Raw genomic sequence first — 20,755 nt, 5'->3', positions numbered from 1 at the left:
TTTGACGTAACAAGGCATAGCATTTTAAACTCTCTCCCTAGTGATTCTACCTTCTAATGGTTGTATCATGCGTATAAACAATAAATGTTTTTTCGAAACGATTATTTGAAATACCGAATGATTTCAATAATATTTTAAATTTGAAAAGTGTTAATACTCAGTATTGCCATCTATAAATACCTTAAGTAGCTACGATTCGAAAATAGTTGAATAATTAAGCCTTTAAAAAAACACTAAAGTTGCAAAATATTTTATTAGATACAAGTCGAATTTGTCTTGTTTCCTCAAAATTTTAGTAATTAAGATCCTGGCAAAATGTATCTTGCCAATGACCAACATTCACATAATAAAATAATTCAATCCTTATTTCCAGATGGGTAAAATTGTTCATAACAAACAATTACAATTATAAGTCTCTCTGTATATACAGTCATCCATATGTTGTTAAGCCCCCTAAGAATTTTCGTACTCGTATTTCAAAATTATAGATAGGTTGACTAAGTATATGAAAAAAAAACAATGTTATCATTTGTAAACAATAAAGAGAACAAGATAATTATGAAACATACCTACATTAGGGTGGCCCCAAAATTAAAGTTGCGGATGTTCCCACCTAAAATGAAAATTTGATTCATTCTAAGACTACGTTTTGAATTTTTTTCGTCCTGGGGTCAATATTTGGCGAGCTGGATCGAAGGATAAAAAGGTCCTTTTTTGAGGTTTTTTACATTTTTTCCATATTTCTTCCAAAGGAAGTATATGTAAATTTGGTATCATATGAAAGGTCTTTGAGAGACGCATTCAATTGGTTAAAAGAAATTTAAAAAAAAAAAATTTTAATTAAAAAATTTTAAAAATTTTCGACAAAATTTTAGTTTTTTTTAATTTTTTCATAGAATTTATTCAAATACATAGATGAAATTTCTTGATCATAAACATCATGTAATTTCACCGAAATGGTTTTTCTCGTTTTTTAAAATTCAATCCAGTTCAATGTTTATTCAAATTTGTTTAAACCCAATTTCATCCCTATCTGTTAAGCAGTTTTTCACATGTTACTTAAAATTAACAACAACATTCCAAGGGAATAACATTAAAATAATCATTATAGCGCGATGTATAGTAAATGTTTTAGCTTAAATTTAAATATTCGTAGTGTAACAAAAGAAAAGTATAAGAATTTATACATCGATGGAAAGCTTATAAAATTTGAGTTATTTTGATGCCCATACATATACCATGAATTGAGTACAGAGATTGTCAGATAGGGATGAAATTAGGTTTAAACAAATTTGAATAAACATTGAACTGGATTGAATTTTAAAAAACGAGAAAAACCATTTCGGTGAAATTACATGATGTTTATGATCAAGAAATTTCATCTATGTATTTGAATAAATTCTATGAAAAAATTAAAAAAAACTAAAATTTTGTCGAAAATTTTTAAAAATTTTTAATTAAAATTTTTTTTTTTTAAATTTCTTTTAACTAATTCAATGCGTCTCTCAAAGACCTTTCATATGATACCAAATTTACATATACTTCCTTTGGAAGAAATATGGAAAAAATGTAAAAAACCTCAAAAAAGGACCTTTTTATCCTTTGATCCAGCTCGCCAAATATTGACCCCAGGACGAAAAAATTTCAAAACGTAGTCTTAGAATGAATCAAATTTTCATTTTAGGCGGGAACATCGATACCTTATTTTTTCTCCATACAAACGGGGCCACCCTAACCTACATACTTAGTTATATTTTCATAGTACCTATTTCGAAAACAAAAATAATAATAACAAATACTAATACAAGGAATATAAAATGGCAAAATGTTTAGAAATGAATCATAACAGTAAATATTTTCAAATAGGTGTTCAAGCGCCTTAACTTATATGGCCCCACACATTACGTCACATACAATATTTAACTACAGTCATTCACGTTACTTCATATCGCCATCTAAAATGCAAATGAATCGAAAAAGCTGAATTTTAAATGTTTGATTCATAATAGAGAAAGCAAAATCCCGTAATGATTGATTATCGGGATTCCGAAATACGTCCAGATAAATTAAATATTGAACGATATAAGCGTGAATAATAAATGTTTCAATATTTACCAATTGTATCTACACACACAGCCTTAAAAATGATTAAACACCACAAATTATTATTTTTTTTTTCGATCTATCAATCTATTCAAATAATTGATTCGGTTCTGAAAAAAATTATATTTTTTTTAAACAAACAACTTCCTACATGGAATAAATCTGAATATAAAAATCATGATTTATTTATCAAGTATGATAATAGTAATTTCGGGCTGACTGAAATAATAACAAAATATTCAAAATTTTAAACAACTTAAGTTTACACTGTATTACATTTTAACAACTGTATAATTCAACGTTAAAAATGGATATTTAAATAATTTAGAATTTTTATAGAATAACAGTTCTTTTGCATTTTATGTGACGATATACTAGTTGCCTAGCTATTTTAACAAACGAAAAAACTTCCCCCAGATTTTGTCAATTATACTATAATTGATGAGGTACTTTTATTGTTTTTATACGGCTTCTCAAATAACATCTGATCATTTCTGAGTTCAACTTTAGAATATTTTAATAATATTTTCAAGCTGTCAATCGTTATATTTAGCCAAAAAAAAATCACAAGCATATGTGCCATTTTAAATTATGTATATCATAATTTGACGACTTCACTGTGGAAGCGATTGCAAAACAAGATTGTTAATAAATATTGTTATGCATTAGCGATTTGAATTTAACGGTCTGTAGCAACTGCCATCAACATTCATCGTGTTTATAAGCATTTCCATCACTAGAAGATTCTACTTATCAACAATGTTGTTGATAGCATGCGGTTGTTAGCATTGTTTGAAAGTATGGCAACACTGAATGTTTAAATAGTTGTCCGTTAAGTTCATTGTAGAAGGCGCTGCAGCGCGCTGCGAATAATGGCCCCAAAGTGGAAAACGAAAAATTACCCCAATTCGGAGTAATTATGAAATACCCCATTTTTTAATGAAATATCACCCCAAAATTATGAAGAATTGCCCCAATGCTAAAATGAAAGATGACCCCCAATTTTTGGGGTAATTCCTCGTTATGAAAATTTGTCACAAATTTATAAATGAAATTTCACCCCAAAAATAGTTTTGACCACCAATTTAAAATGAACAAGTTCTAATTTAAAGTTTTAAGAATTGTTTATTCCAAAAAATTTATAAATTAAGTGAAAAATTCTATAAAATAAGTCGAATATAAACAACAGTACGTTTGCAATTTCCTCTAAATGGGAAAAGGTTTCCTGATGATCTGGCCTAAGCAACCAGTGAAATGCACATATGAACTAGCAAACATATTCAAACCAAATTCAGCACAATTAAGTTGTATATGTAAGCCGAACTCTCACGACCAAACATTCTCGAAAATATCATTAATATACATAAATCTCTGAAATATGTCAGTATCCAAACAAAATTCAACACAAATATGTTTCATATATTCGCAATTCATCCCACCATAGTCATAGCTGCCATATAAGGCCCACTACCGAAAATGTGTGTCTTCAAATAAGATTCAACACAAATAAGTTTCATATCAAAAGAAAACTCTTTATAATCATATGTAGGGTATCATAAGGTCGGGCTTGGTCGACTATACCATTTTACTTGTTTATTAAAAAGTCTTCTTCTTTGCTTTTCACAACGGATTTTGTTATATTTTTATCGAATGAAATATTAAAATAAAATATAAAAAGTCAAATAATTCAAATTTAAAATATTTTTTAACACTTAAGTAGTTAAGATAGAAGGATGAAATTTTGACATGTGGTATTCAATATTTGGATCTTTCTTTATTAAAAATTATTGGAAATCTAAAAGGATATTCAAGGATAAAAATTTTAAAGAACATTTTTGACATCCGTTAATCGATTAACCGTTAATCGGTTTATTTGAAAATCGTCAATTTTAAATTATTCGAACAGTTAACCGACCAAAATTAAACGGTTAACCGATTAACGGTTAATCGATTGAATGCCCTAGTATTTATAGACGACAATACTGAGTATTAATATTTGTCAAAAACTCAAGTATCATACTACAATTTCATCGTCAAAACAAAATTTGTATTGTATTTTCAAAAAATACAAATGATTTTTTTGATTTACAGTCGGTATTCAAAATTTGTTTAAAAAAATTCAAAAACTTTTTATTTTCATATGTACCGCATATGTATTTATAAATACAAACAAATATGTCAAGTAAATATAAAATAAAAATTAAGTTTGCAGAAATCAACAAAGAAATAAAATCTTATATATAAATAGGCCACACGTTTTTTTGTGGTACACTTTTAAGTATGTTATTGTCCACCAATTTTGATGAAACTTATATGGTTTAAAAGGTTATTTTCTCTAGATGTGCACAATATAATTTTTTTTTTTAAATTCTTTCCATAAAAGTGGTAAAAATCATTTTAAATTAGCTTGAAAAACAACATCAACATGTTTATGCACATCTAAATACATACACGTGCATTTGTACACAAACGTGAAAAATATTTTTGCGTAGGTATAAACAAAAGTAACTGTATACTTTCGTTATTAGTGGTCGAATTTTGACCACCAGGCGATCCTAGTATTTGTAATACTATCGTATAAACAAGAAATGTTTTTTCAAAACGATTTCTTGACATGCCGAATGATTTCATTAATATTTTCAATTTGAAAAGTGTTAAAGAAGTGGCCACTTAAAATCTGTACGGATTAAATCTAGCATAACTTTTAAATGAAACAACGTTTGTTAACATTTTATACATGAAATTAAAGGTAATTTATTAAAAAATATAACTGTAGGTTTATGAGTCTTTATTGATTATTTAAAATTGTGCACAATTTTATGTCTAGCTTCTTTTTCCATAGTGTCTACACTTTTTAAAACTAAACATAATGGCCCATAATCATAGTCAAAAATAATGCATTAAACACATTGAAGACAGCAGGCTTCACGACTTCACGAACACAAATGCTGCTGGCTGAAGTTGAAGTCGTGCGGCAGCCGCTGAATTCTTTTAAAGACGACAGCTTCAAAGTAAACAGCTGATTTATAATTCAGTGGTGTCACTTTAATTTTTTACTTTAATAAAAATAACCGTACAAAATTCCAAAGTAATTAAGATTTAAACAATTATTTTAAGTAAATATATATATGTGGTAATAATTTATGTACCTGTTATTAATTTATTTCAATATGGTTATCAGAAACTTCTCTTAATGAAGTAAAAAAAAATATTTTTTTTAAGCACTGATTTGATTTACATTTTTTATTATATTAGCAACACTATTTCTGTTTTGAAGTTGACAAAAATAGAAATTAGTCTAATTGGGCAGCAGCAGCAAACGAAGTCGTGTCGTCGTGAAGTTGTGCTGTCGTCAAAAGAATCGTCTTCATATAAACGTGTGTATTCTATTTTTGACAGATTGAAGTCGGAAGCCTGCTGTCTTCAATGTGTTTAATGCATAAAGTACATTTTAAGAGAATTAAACTCGACTTTACTTTAGAGTGGACTTTATGTCTATCATAAACAAATTAAAGTATACTTCTGACGCTGAAGTCGACTCTAAATATAAAACTAGCTGAAGTTGTTTTTAACTCGTTTAACAACAGCATCAGCTGTTCTTCGCCGAGTAAAAAAGTTCATAACAAAGTAAAAAATGTTTAAGTTACAAGATATTGGTAGAGATTTTGCAATTATTGAACAATTATCAATAAAATTAGTACCAAAATATCGTAATTATGATATTAATCTTATCTGTTCCATTTTTCCACAACAAACAACTTTCTTTCTTTAGATGTCCCGGTTACTTTTATTGTTTACGTTTTTTGGATTTTTTTTTAATTTTGTATGTCAGCTGTTCAGCGTTGCCACTTGTCTGTTTTTTGTTGTATATTATATGAAAACATTTTCTACATTTGCGGTGGCACCCAGTTAAAGTCGGTTCAATTTAAAACATACTTTAATTTTGACTATAGTTGCAAAATAATTAAAAGCAGGTTTTTATTTTAAAGTTGTTTTTAAAAAGAACCGACTTTAATGTTTGACTATGATTATGGGCCAATGAATTGCAATTCATTGTAGAATAACGGTAGATTTGTTGTTAACACATTGACTGCCACGTCGGACACATATGTGTAACACTGCACTATGCGGTTTACGCCACGTCGGACACATATGTCTGACACGATATATATGTATGTCTCTCTAGCCAAAGTATATTTATACAAGTACATGCAACTCTACAACAAATCAACAATAAAAAAAACAACATTAATTTTGTTTGTGTAAAACATTGCGAGATTGTCAAAAACAGTTGAAAATTTTTGCCACAAATTTCACTCACGTTGCCTTTTACACTGCAGCCACACGATCAAGTTTTTCTTGATAGTCTTTTACATATACTGTTTGTCAAAATTTATAAAAATTGAAAGCGGTGACGTAGGCAGCACGCAACTTGAAAACAATTTTAGTACAAATTGGACATAAAAATGTAATCAGCTGTTTTCTTGAATGAAAAATTGAACACCAACTTGAATGTGAAATTGAATGCAAGTTCGTTTCAATTCTTAAAAGTGTGAGTGTATTAGTAAAAAAGTGTGAGTGTATTAAAACTTGAAAGGCAAAACTTGATCGTGTAACCCCCAAGTTAATCGGGTCTTTTCGCACATAGAATAAGTCACCACTGCCACTTGTACATCTTTTTTGCACAATGATCAAAAACACATAATTCCAATTGTTATTTTTACTTTTATTATTAAAAATTTTCAAAATTAATTTTTTTTTATTAATATTTTCATATACAAAAAATGTTAAACAAACAGAAAGAAAAACAAAAAAGTAAAAAATTTTGACAATCTCACAAGTATTTACAAAGGAGAAAAAAATGAACAGCTGATCACTTGCATGTACTTGTATAAATACGTGAGCCAAGATAGCGTCGACGAGATAGCGTCGATTTTGGGAATTTAAAAAACCGGGAAGTCGAAATACCCAATTTATGGGAATTAAGAAAATCGGGAAGTAAAAATACCCAATTATATAGTAATATTAATGCAAATGGAAATAAAAGCAAAAAACATAAAACCTAAGAAATACTAGAAAACTATAATTTAATTTTAACAAAAATTACTAGTTGGAATTTAGGTATAAGAAGGTTAATCAAAAATGGCAAAAAAAATCGTTGCTGATCTACCACGGGAAATATGGGAAGTGGCTCGGTACAAGCCATATATATTATGAAAGAAGACAGTTTTTGGAACATAATGAGACAATCGTGCTAAAAATCGTGTGAATGGTTCCAGAGAAAAATAGGTTCCTCCAAAATGGCCAAAAAAAATCGTTGCTGATTTATTATGGGAAATGTGGGAAGTGGCTCGGTACAAGCCATATATATTATGAAAGAAGACAGTTTTTGGAACATAATGAGACAATCGTGCTAAAAATCGTGTGAATGGTTCCAGAGAAAAATAGGTTCCTCCAAAATGGCCAAAAAAAATCTTTGCTGATTTATTACGGGACACATGGGTAGTGGCTCGGTACAAGCCACATATATTATGAAAGTAGAGGGTTTTTGGAACAAAATGAGCCAATCGTGCTAAAAATCGTGTGAATGGTTCCAGAGAAAAATAGGTGCCTCCAAAATGACCAAAAAAATCGTTGCTGATTTATAACGGGACACATGGGAAGTGGCTCGGTACAAGCCATATATAATATGAAAGTAGAGGGTTTTTGGAACAAAATGAACCAATCGTGCTAAAAATCGTGTGAATGGTTCCAGAGAAAAATAGGTTCCTCCAAAATGGCCAAAAAAAATCGTTGCTGATTTATTACGGGACACATGGGGAGTGGCTCGGTACAAGCCATATATAATATGAATGTAGAGGGTTTTTGGAACAAAATGAGCCAATCGTGCTAAAAATCGTGTGAGTGGTTCCATAGACAAATGACTTCCTCCAAAATGGCCAAAAAAAATCGTTGCTGATTTATTATGGGAAATGTGGGAAGTGGCTCGGTACAAGCCATATATATTATGAAAGTAGACAGTTTTTGGAACATAATGAGACAATCGTGCTAAAAATCGTGTGAGTGGTTCCATAGAAAAATGACTTCCTCCAAAAAGGCCAAAAAAAATCGTTGCTGATTTATTATGGGAAACATGGGAAGTGGCTCGGTACAAGCCATATATAATATGAATGTAGAGGGCTTTTGGAACAAAATGAGCCAATCGTGCTAAAAATCGTGTGAATGGTTCCAGAGAAAAATGACTTCCTCCAAAATGGCCAAAAAAAATCGTTGCTGATTTATTACGGGACACATGGGAAGTGGCTCGGTACAAGCCATATATAATATTAATGTAGAGGGTTTTTGGAACAAAATGAGCCAATCGTGCTAAAAATCGTGTGAATGGTTCCAGAGAAAAATGACTTCCTCCAAAATGGCCAAAAAAAATCGTTGCTGATTTATTACGGGACACATGGGAAGTGGCTCGGTACAAGCCATATATAATATTAATGTAGAGGGTTTTTGGAACAAAATGAGCCAATCGTGCTAAAAATCGTGTGAATGGTTCCAGAGAAAAATAGGTTCCTCCAAAATGGCCAAAAAAAATCGTTGATGATTTATTACGGGACACATGGGAAGTGGCTCGGTACAAGCCATATATATTATGAAAGAAGACAGTTTTTGGAACATAATGAGACAATCGTGCTAAAAATCGTGTGAATGGTTCCAGAGAAAAATGACTTCCTCCAAAATGGCCAAAAAAAAATCGTTGCTGATTTATTACGGGACACATGGGAAGTGGCTCTGTACAAGCCATATATAATATTAATGTAGAGGGTTTTTGGAACAAAATGAGCCAATCGTGCTAAAAATCGTGTGAATGGTTCCAGAGAAAAATGACTTCCTCCAAAATGGCCAAAAAAAATCGTTGCTGATTTATTACGGTACACATAGGAAGTGGCTCGGTACAAGCCATATATATTATGAAAGTAGACAGTTTTTGGAACATAATGAGACAATCGTGCTAAAAATCGTGTGAGTGGTTCCAGAGAAAAATAGGTGCCTCCAAAATGACCAAAAAAATCGTTGCTGATTTATAACGGGACACATGGGAAGTGGCTCGGTACAAGCCATATATAATATGAATGTAGAGGGTTTTTGGAACAAAATGAGCCAATCGTGCTAAAAATCGTGTGAGTGGTTCCATAGAAAAATGACTTCCTCCAAAATGGCCAAAAAAAATCGTTGCTGATTTATTATGGGAAATGTGGGTAGTGGCTCGGTACAAGCCATATATATTATGAAAGTAGACAGTTTTTGGAACATAATGAGACAATCGTGCTAAAAATCGTGTGAGTGGTTCCATAGAAAAATGACTTCCTCCAAAATGGCCAAAAAAAATCGTTGCTGATTTATTATGGGAAACATGGGAAGTGGCTCGGTACAAGCCATATATAATATTAATGTAGAGGGTTTTTGGAACAAAATGAGCCAATCGTGCTAAAAATCGTGTGAATGGTTCCAGAGAAAAATGACTTCCTCCAAAATGGCCAAAAAAAATCGTTGCTGATTTAGTACAAGCCATATATAATATTAATGTAGAGGGTTTTTGGAACATAATGAGACAATCGTGCTAAAAATCGTGTGAATGGTTCCAGAGAAAAATAGGTTCCTCCAAAATGGCCAAAAAAAATCGTTGCTGATTTATTATGGGAAATGTGGGAAGTGGCTCGGTACAAGCCATTTATATTATGAAAGAAGACAGTTTTTGGAACATAATGAGACAATCGTGCTAAAAATCGTGTGAATGGTTCCAGAGAAAAATAGGTTCCTCCAAAATGGCCAAAAAAAATCGTTGCTGATTTATTACGGGACACATGGGTAGTGGCTCGGTACAAGCCACATATATTATGAAAGTAGAGGGTTTTTGGAACCAAATGAGCCAATCGTGCTAAAAATCATGTGAATGGTTCCAGAGAAAAATAGGTGCCTCCAAAATGACCAAAAAAATCGTTGCTGATTTATTACGGGACACATGGGAAGTGGCTCGGTACAAGCCATATATAATATGAAAGTAGAGGGTTTTTGGAACAAAATGAACCAATCGTGCTAAAAATCGTGTGAATGGTTCCAGAGAAAAATAGGTTCCTCCAAAATGGCCAAAAAAAATCGTTGCTGATTTATTACGGGACACATGGGAAGTGGCTCGGTACAAGCCATATATAATATGAATGTAGAGGGTTTTTGCAACAAAATGAGCCAATCGTGCTAAAAATCGTGTGAGTGGTTCCATAGAAAAATGACTTCCTCCAAAATGTCCAAAAAAAATCGTTGCTGATTTATTACGGGACACGTGGGAAGTGGCTCGGTACAAGCCATATATAATATTAATGTAGAGGGTTTTTGGAACAAAATGAGCCAATCGTGCTACTTTCATATTATATATGGCTTGTACCGAGCCACTTCCCATGTTTCCCGTAATAAATCAGCAACGATTTTTTTTGGCCATTTTGGAGGAACCAATTTTCTCTGGAACCATTCACACGATTTTTAGCACGATTGTCTCATTATATTCCAAAAACTGTCTTCTTTCATAATATATATGGCTTGTACCGAGCCACTTCCCATGTGTCCCGTAATAAATCAGCAACGATTTTTTTGGCCATTTTGGAGGAAGTCATTTTTCTCTGGAACCATTCACACGATTTTTAGCACGATTGTCTCATTATGTTCCAAAAACTGTCTTCTTTCTTAATATATATGGCTTGTACCGAGCCACTTCCCATGTGTCCCGTAATAAATCAGCAACGATTTTTTTTGGCCATTTTGGAGGAAGTCATTTTTCTCTGGAACCATTCACACGATTTTTAGCACGATTGTCTCATTATGTTCCAAAAACTGTCTTCTTTCATAATATATATGGCTTGTACCGAGCCACTTCCCATGTGTCCCGTAATAAATCATCAACGATTTTTTTTGGCCATTTTGGAGGAACCTATTTTTCTCTGGAACCATTCACACGATTTTTAGCACGATTGGCTCATTTTGTTCCAAAAACCCTCTACATTAATATTATATATGGCTTGTACCGAGCCACTTCCCACGTGTCCCGTAATAAATCAGCAACGATTTTTTTTGGCCATTTTGGAGGAAGTCATTTTTCTCTGGAACCATTCACACGATTTTTAGCACGATTGGCTCATTTTGTTCCAAAAACCCTCTACATTCATATTATATATGGCTTGTACCGAGCCACTTCCCATGTTTCCCATAATAAATCAGCAACGATTTTTTTTGGCCATTTTGGAGGAAGTCATTTTTCTATGGAACCACTCACACGATTTTTAGCACGATTGTCTCATTATGTTCCAAAAACTGTCTACTTTCATAATATGGCTTGTACCGAGCCACTTCCCACATTTCCCATAATAAATCAGCAACGATTTTTTTTGGCCATTTTGGAGGAAGTCATTTTTCTATGGAACCACTCACACGATTTTTAGCACGATTGGCTCATTTTGTTGCAAAAACCATCTACATTCATATTATATATGGCTTGTACCGAGCCACTTCCCATGTGTCCCGTAATAAATCAGCAACGATTTTTTTTGGCCATTTTGGAGGAACCTATTTTTCTCTGGAACCATTCACACGATTTTTAGCACGATTGGTTCATTTTGTTCCAAAAACCCTCTACTTTCATATTATATATGGCTTGTACCGAGCCACTTCCCATGTGTCCCGTTATAAATCAGCAACGATTTTTTTGGTCATTTTGGAGGCACCTATTTTTCTCTGGAACCATTCACATGATTTTTAGCACGATTGGCTCATTTGGTTCCAAAAACCCTCTACTTTCATAATATATGTGGCTTGTACCGAGCCACTACCCATGTGTCCCGTAATAAATCAGCAACGATTTTTTTTGGCCATTTTGGAGGAACCTATTTTTCTCTGGAACCATTCACACGATTTTTAGCACGATTGTCTCATTATGTTCCAAAAACTGTCTTCTTTCATAATATAAATGGCTTGTACCGAGCCACTTCCCACATTTCCCATAATAAATCAGCAACGATTTTTTTGGCCATTTTGGAGGAAGTCATTTTTCTATGGAACCACTCACACGATTTTTAGCACGATTGTCTCATTATGTTCCAAAAACTGTCTACTTTCATAATATATATGGCTTGTACCGAGCCACTTCCTATGTGTCCCGTAATAAATCAGCAACGATTTTTTTTGGCCATTTTGGAGGAACCTATTTTTCTCTGGAACCATTCACACGATTTTTAGCACGATTGTCTCATTATGTTCCAAAAACTGACTTCTTTCATAATATATATGGCTTGTACCGAGCCACTTCCCATGTGTCCCGTAATAAATCAGCAACGATTTTTTTTGGCCATTTTGGAGGAAGTCATTTTTCTATGGAACCACTCACACGATTTTTAGCACGATTGTCTCATTATGTTCCAAAAACTGTCTACTTTCATAATATATATGGCTTGTACCGAGCCACTTCCTATGTGTCCCGTAATAAATCAGCAACGATTTTTTTTGGCCATTTTGGAGGAACCTATTTTTCTCTGGAACCATTCACACGATTTTTAGCACGATTGTCTCATTATGTTCCAAAAACTGTCTACTTTCATAATATATATGGCTTGTACCGAGCCACTTCCTATGTGTCCCGTAATAAATCAGCAACGATTTTTTTTGGCCATTTTGGAGGAACCTATTTTTCTCTGGAACCATTCACACGATTTTTAGCACGATTGTCTCATTATGTTCCAAAAACTGACTTCTTTCATAATATATATGGCTTGTACCGAGCCACTTCCCATGTGTCCCGTAATAAATCAGCAACGATTTTTTTTGGCCATTTTGGAGGAAGTCATTTTTCTATGGAACCACTCACACGATTTTTAGCACGATTGTCTCATTATGTTCCAAAAACTGTCTACTTTCATAATATATATGGCTTGTACCGAGCCACTTCCTATGTGTCCCGTAATAAATCATCAACGATTTTTTTTGGCCATTTTGGAGGAACCTATTTTTCTCTGGAACCATTCACACGATTTTTAGCACGATTGTCTCATTATGTTCCAAAAACTGACTTCTTTCATAATATATATGGCTTGTACCGAGCCACTTCCCATGTGTCCCGTAATAAATCAGCAACGATTTTTTTTGGCCATTTTGGAGGAACCTATTTTTCTCTGGAACCATTCACACGATTTTTAGCACGATTGGCTCATTTTGTTCCAAAAACCCTCTACATTCATATTATATATGGCTTGTACCGAGCCACTTCCCATGTGTCCCGTAATAAATCAGCAACGATTTTTTTTGGCCATTTTGGAGGAACCTATTTTTCTCTGGAACCATTCACACGATTTTTAGCACGATTGGTTCATTTTGTTCCAAAAACCCTCTACTTTCATATTATATATGGCTTGTACCGAGCCACTTCCCATGTGTCCCGTTATAAATCAGCAAAGATTTTTTTGGTCATTTTGGAGGCACCTATTTTTCTCTGGAACCATTCACATGATTTTTAGCACGATTGGCTCATTTGGTTCCAAAAACCCTCTACTTTCATAATATATGTGGCTTGTACCGAGCCACTACCCATGTGTCCCGTAATAAATCAGCAACGATTTTTTTTGGCCATTTTGGAGGAACCTATTTTTCTCTGGAACCATTCACACGATTTTTAGCACGATTGTCTCATTATGTTCCAAAAACTGTCTTCTTTCATAATATATATGGCTTGTACCGAGCCACTTCCCACATTTCCCATAATAAATCAGCAACGATTTTTTTTGGCCATTTTGGAGGAACCTATTTTTCTCTGGAACCATTCACACGATTTTTAGCACGATTGTCTCATTATGTTCCAAAAACTGTCTTCTTTCATAATATATATGGCTTTTACCGAGCCACTTCCCACATTTCCCATAATAAATCAGCAACGATTTTTTTTGGCCATTTTGGAGGAAGTCATTTTTCTATGGAACCACTCACACGATTTTTAGCACGATTGTCTCATTATGTTCCAAAAACTGTCTACTTTCATAATATATATGGCTTGTACCGAGCCACTTCCCATATTTCCCGTGGTAGATCAGCAACGATTTTTTTTGCCATTTTTGATTAACCTTCTTATACCTAAATTCCAACTAGTAATTTTTGTTAAAATTAAATTATAGTTTTCTAGTATTTCTTAGGTTTTATGTTTTTTGCTTTTATTTCCATTTGCATTAATATTACTATATAATTGGGTATTTTTACTTCCCGATTTTCTTAATTCCCATAAATTGGGTATTTCGACTTCCCGGTTTTTTAAATTCCCAAAATCGACGCTATCTCGTCGACGCTATCTTGGCTCACGTTGTATAAATATACTTTGTCTCTAGCCATGTCAGACAATAGTGCTGGATTTTAAGAATTTTTTCGATGTTGTCTGGAAGTTCCTCATCAAAACTGTAATCTTCACATTCTTCATCACTTTCTGAACTTGTACTGAGTATTTTTTCTAAATCAGTATCCCATAAAAAAATCCTTTTCGCAATTTCGTAAGACCCTCTTATTTATAAAAAAAATCGGTTTCTAAGCAGTAAATATTACTGGCAGTAGCCTAAATTCCAATATTGACGTTTTCGAAGAGATTACGCAAAGAAAATGATGTGGCCCCCAGCATCTTATTTGGTGAAAGTGCCTTGGCAGTCAATGTTTTAAAGACATATGGGTAATTCCAATAGAATGACTACCACGACTGAAAACCCAATAACCTTTGAAACTTTTTCTTAAGATGATTTGAATAGGAGAAAACACTAAAATATTACTATGTGTAAGTATTTAGAAACTATACAACAAAACTAATAGTTTAAACTGACTATATGTATATAATTTTTTAATTTAATTGGCATGTTTTAGGCTAAAATTGAGGTTAAAACTAAGCTCCCAATTAGCATATAGTATGAAAGGAATTTGACTCTAATTGTTTATTTGCTATTATAAAATTGTTTATTGAAACCGATTGTATATTTTTTATTATTTTTTTTAGTTTTTGTATACATATATTTACAGAATATATATTGTTTTATTATAAGAGACGGTAGTTCACGTACGATATTAAATTTTATTTATTAGAAAATCATCCAAAGATTGTTTTTATTTAAATTGACGGGTTGTAAAGGAAAAATATTTCGTTTAGTGTAAGAAATTAAATGAAACCATAACGCCTCTCATGATTCGAATATTTTCGCATATTTCCACATGTACCCCAAAATGAGTTCCGTTTTATGTCACGTGCGATATACCCTTATTTCGCTCGATATATTGGAACAATATTTCGAAGAAACTTTTTATTATAAAACATAGAGACCAAATTATTTTTGCAAAATCTATTCCACTCTATAGGCGTACAAATGTCACGTACGATGATATGGAATTGCCCATATGTAAATCTTATTCCATTTTGATAACAGGGAGCTTTGTTATGATTACTACAGTGCGTACCGATTTTAAGTGGCCACTTCTTTAGTACTCAGTATTGCCGTCTATAAATACTAGGGTATTCATTCGAGTAATAATCGTTCGATTAATCGAATAATTTCTTACGAATAATTATTCGAACAATTTTATGTAGAATAATCGAATAAAACGAATAAATGTACCTACCTATATATTTAAATTTATTAATTTTTTTATAATTCCAAATATAAATAAGTAATAATGACTTACAAAAATTGTATTGTTTCTGAAATTCGACAAATAACTAAATATAAAGAGAGTATTTCCATCACTGTAGATGAGTGGTCCAATAGCTCCTTCTATATAAATATATAAATATTACTGCAAGAAGTTACAATTCTAAAAACAAGTCTTTCAAAATGTTTAATTTAGGACTAGAACCAATGAAAATAAAATTTACGGAATAAAATATTTGTTATTTAGTAAAAAAAAGGTCTGAATGATTTTACAATTATTTTCTAAACAGACATTTTAGCGCCTAAACATGAAAATGGCGAAATATTAGCAGAATCGCAATTAATAATCAAATTAGCCGCGTTCACTGACAATTATATCAAACTTTGGACAGATTTGTGTAATTTCCTAAGACATCTTGATTAAGCAAAGATTCGGAACCCTGATAGAACTTGAAATAATTTAGAAAAAGTGAATAAGTAACATAAAAAGTTCTTGATACGTTTATATGGCACTTCAATTCAGGATTATGCTAAACTAGCTCAATTTTTTTAAAGCATAGCTACAAAACAGAAACTAAAGAGTTTGTTAGTCAATTGTTTAGTAGATTGTTCGGGAGGGAATCTGATCAGAATATTTCTGATGAAAATTTAATGATGGACTTTGTTTTCGAATGTTTTTCAACATTATCAATACTTGAATTGTTAACTTTTACGTTATTTTTTATTTTCCTTTAATAAAAAAATATTAAAAAACCTACATCAAAACTTCATTCTTTACTTTTTTAAACAAATTTAAATTATTCGAATAATTCGATTAATTTTAAACGTGAGATCGAATTATTCGAACAATTTAAAATCTCTTATTCGAATTATTCGTTTTATTCGAACAAGAAAAAAATCGAATAATTTGAATACCCTTTAGTGAGTATAAAAACTGTCATATTTAATTTACATGTATTTGTCCGTTGAGAACTTGATAATAGACGAAACTGGAGACACTACGGAAAGAAGTTTTTATCAGAAATTATCGAAATTATTAAAAGTATTTTAAATCCAAAAAGAACTTCAATGGTATAATGGAGATTTTATATGCTTAGAAAACACCTAAAAAATAACTGAGATATTGGATATTCTTTACCATGTCTTAAAAGTATACTTTCGACTTCACTAACATTTACAAACAGCGAGAGAGTTTTTTCCAAGTCGAGTTTTATAAAACTAAAGAAAATTAATTACTTTTTGGTTGAATTGCTATGGGTTGTCTATTTTGTATTTAAGTACAGAAAATTCGTGGATATATTTTCAGTTTAAAATTTAAATAGAAATTATTCGGTTAATTGATTAATTTAAAATTGACCGATTATAAACCGATTAAATCTTAACACCGATTAATTATTTGCTCGATTAAATCAGAAACCCGATTAATTGAATAACCTAGTAAATATTGATATATTTTAAGTAAAAATAAGCTTTTATTTTAATTTATATCAAAATATGTTAATTTTGTTCCTAATCTTAATCTTGTTCTAGTTGCCTGAGACACGTTAATGGCCTGGCGATTTTTTAATAACTTTAAAATTTTTTAACCAATTTTTGTGTTTTATATCTTATTAGAACGACAATTTCGATCTTTTCGATTAATTTGCAAAAGTAATTATTTAATGGCAAAATTTTTACAAAAACTGAAAAAATTGCTCTAAACTTCAGCGTCGTTGCGGCACCAGTTAACGTTATCCTATCATCCTTATATTTTACACAATGTGTTTCTACAATACATAGAACAATTCTAAGGTGGGAAGGGGGAAGCAATTATACTTTTCTGGAGCACTCTAATGCTTATATTCGCATAAATGTATGTTATATTATACTTTTTAAAAGCCTATTAATTATAAAAATAGTTTTTTTTAATAATTAATCCAATTTATTTAAGAATTAACAATGTGTTCCTTATTTATTTTATTTTTAACATTTTAGAAACCAAATATTGTTTTTTTTCTTATTTTCGCCATTAATTTTTTTTTTACATTGAATTTATTTTATTAATTTCAAATAAAAAATAAAACTAAAATTTCAAACTGAAGTTATTATTTCATAGATTCCTAAGAGGCATAAAGAAAGGAATTCATGTAAGCAGATAAAGAAATAGTTTCACATCAGCTATGAAATAACGTTATCATAAAAGACATGAAAGAAGTGCTTCTAGTAAGTAATGATTGTCGCAATTTCAAAGATGCATGAATGGAGCGCTTACAGAAGGCATATCATACCTGAATGTAAGGAGTGAAGACGTGCTTCTTATTTCAAAAAGTAATGCTTCCAAGTGGGAAGTCACCATATAATAATCATGCATTCTGTAAGCAGGTTTGTAAGGGGTAATATACATAGCTTCTCTCCCTTATAAACCTACTTACATGTAAGCTCCAATATTTATTTCAAAGGATAATATTTTATAAATGTAACTTAATATTTTAAAAAATCCAAGGCCTGGGCCCTATTCCACAAAAACAACTTATCAACTTTTCACATTGCACTTATCAAATTTTTGGTCAATTTGCAAAACTTTATGTTCCTCAGAACTATAAAATTTGATAAGTGATAACTTGAAATTGATAAGTTTTTGCAATTTTTATATTCTCTTTGCAATTTCTGTTCCACGTACGTTCTCTTGTTCAAAGTGTAAACTTAATATTGAAAAGTGTAATTTGCAAAGATTTTGCAAATAATTATGCTGTTTCGTTCCACAAAAACTGTAAATTCTATTTTTCAAATCAAAACTTTAATTTACAAAAAAAAAAAAATTTTAAAAATATTAAAAAATACATTTTTTTAAAAAAAATGTTTGTCATAAAATTGTCACTAAAAAAGTAAAAAAAAAAAATTTAACATAAAATTTTTGTCACTAAAAAAATTCAAAAAAAAAAAAAATTAAAAACATTTTGAAATGAAAATTAAAAAAAAATATTTAAAATTTTTATTTCTTTATTCACATGTAACTGTGCAAGTTTTTTTCCATTTTTATTTTGCGATTCATTTTAACACGTTCTAATAATAATAAGTAATAAGACCAGTGCTACCAACCTTTTTTTTTGGAGAAATCGTCAATTTTTAAAAAAAAAATCGTCAAAATCGTCAAGTTAAAAAGAAAAATATCGTCAAGAAATCGGCAAGACAAAAATACGTTAAAAATACCAAAAACATTTTTTTTATTAACTTTTTAAATATTTCTATTTTATTTACATGTTAATAAAGTTATTATTTACTTAATAAAAAAAAATAATTAATTTAATTTTGGTATTATGTGACTTTACTCTGGTACATTTCTGTGTGACATTTTTTTAATAAGTCATTTTTAATTGCTATATTAAAACACTGAGAATTATTTAACTTAAGATAACCCTTTGAAAACAATATTCCTTGTAATGTTGAAGAATCCAACAAAGCATTTCTGATTTTTGTTTTATTTAAATTTACAATATTTAAAATTCTTTCAAGGTTGGCCGACGAATGTGGTATTGCCATTAAACTCGAAACAAATTGTGTTAAAATTGGGAAGGCTTTTGCATTATTGACTCGCTTTAAAATAGAAATATTTTTCCAATGTTTGGAGTTCGGTGAATTTCATATTATGTAATTCTCGAACTTCATTATCAAGTTCTTTTCCATTTAATAAATTTGGAATAAGTTTGGCCAATTGGAAAATTGAATATTTTTTTTTGTTCAATGGAGTTTAATCCCTCTAAAAGTTTATCGTCAAAATCAAAACGTTTTAAAATTTGTGAAACCAATTCAATATAAAATTGGACGCTGTCTGCCTTTCAATTTGTACATTGCAAAAGGGGACTTACAATATTTTAATTTTAGGAAAAAAAGGTTACCATATGTTTTGCTTTTAAAAAATCGTATTTTTTGTTCGCGGGAAAAGTGAAAAATCGTCAATCGTCATTTTAATAAATTTGATTTAAAAAATCGTCAAAGTTGGCAGCGCTGAATAAGACAGAAATGCAAAGATGATTAAATGCTTTGTGGAACACTTTGCACACTCACTTTGCACAGAGAGCGCAACGACTTTGCAAAGAGAACAAAAACTTTGCAAAAATTAGCTTATTGCAAAGTGAGATTTGCAAAGAATATTGTGGAACAGAAACTCTTATCACTTTGCCAAAAAATAAAATTTGATAAGAGCAAAGTGAAAATTTGATACGTTGTTTGCCCTGCTCATAAACCAAAATATTTTATGTTTATACTAGGGATGCCAAACGGGACTGGGTTTTACAAATCCCGGGATTCGGGATTTTAGAAATGTAAATGTAAATGAATAGTTAAACGTCAAAAACATCAAATTCAACAATAAAAACTATTTATTTCGTTAATATGAATAAGAAAAAATATAAAAAATAAAATAAGAGGATTTTTAGGAAAGCGTACATTGCCCTTACTATGCGACCAATCGTGTAAAAATTGGTAATGAAGTTTAAAAGATATTTGCAATTGACACTGCACAATTTTTGTCGAAAATGTTTGCTCCATCCCTATATTAATATTAAAAATAAAAAGTATTGTTTTATTATATTACAAAAAATGTCCTGTCTGTTAAAAACACGATAGGGCACAAATGAAAGAAGCCAGCTGGCTAAAATTATCCACAAATATAAGGTTTGTTTGGTATTGAAAATGGTCCATGATTTCCCCATAGCCCCATACAATTGTCTCCCGGAATACTGTTTGAGCAGTCATAAATATGATGAATATGCGCCAATCATTAAAAAAAATGTGCACAAAATAAGTTCTAAGTACTCCGAAATTATACTGTAAAGTATTGTGGAAATCGGGCTACATTTGTCCCTAGTCCAAATTGGCTTATAATAATTAATATCGTGATGAAATTGGTCATAAACAAGTTGTATATGAAAATAAACCCTTCTACCAACTTTTGTGAGGTCCAGTCCAAAATA

The sequence above is a fragment of the Calliphora vicina genome, chromosome 5 (assembly GCF_958450345.1).
Source record: "Calliphora vicina chromosome 5, idCalVici1.1, whole genome shotgun sequence".
NCBI lineage: Eukaryota > Metazoa > Arthropoda > Insecta > Diptera > Calliphoridae > Calliphora > Calliphora vicina.
The sequence above is the reverse complement of the archived record's forward strand: the minus strand, read 5'-3'. Positions refer to the sequence as shown.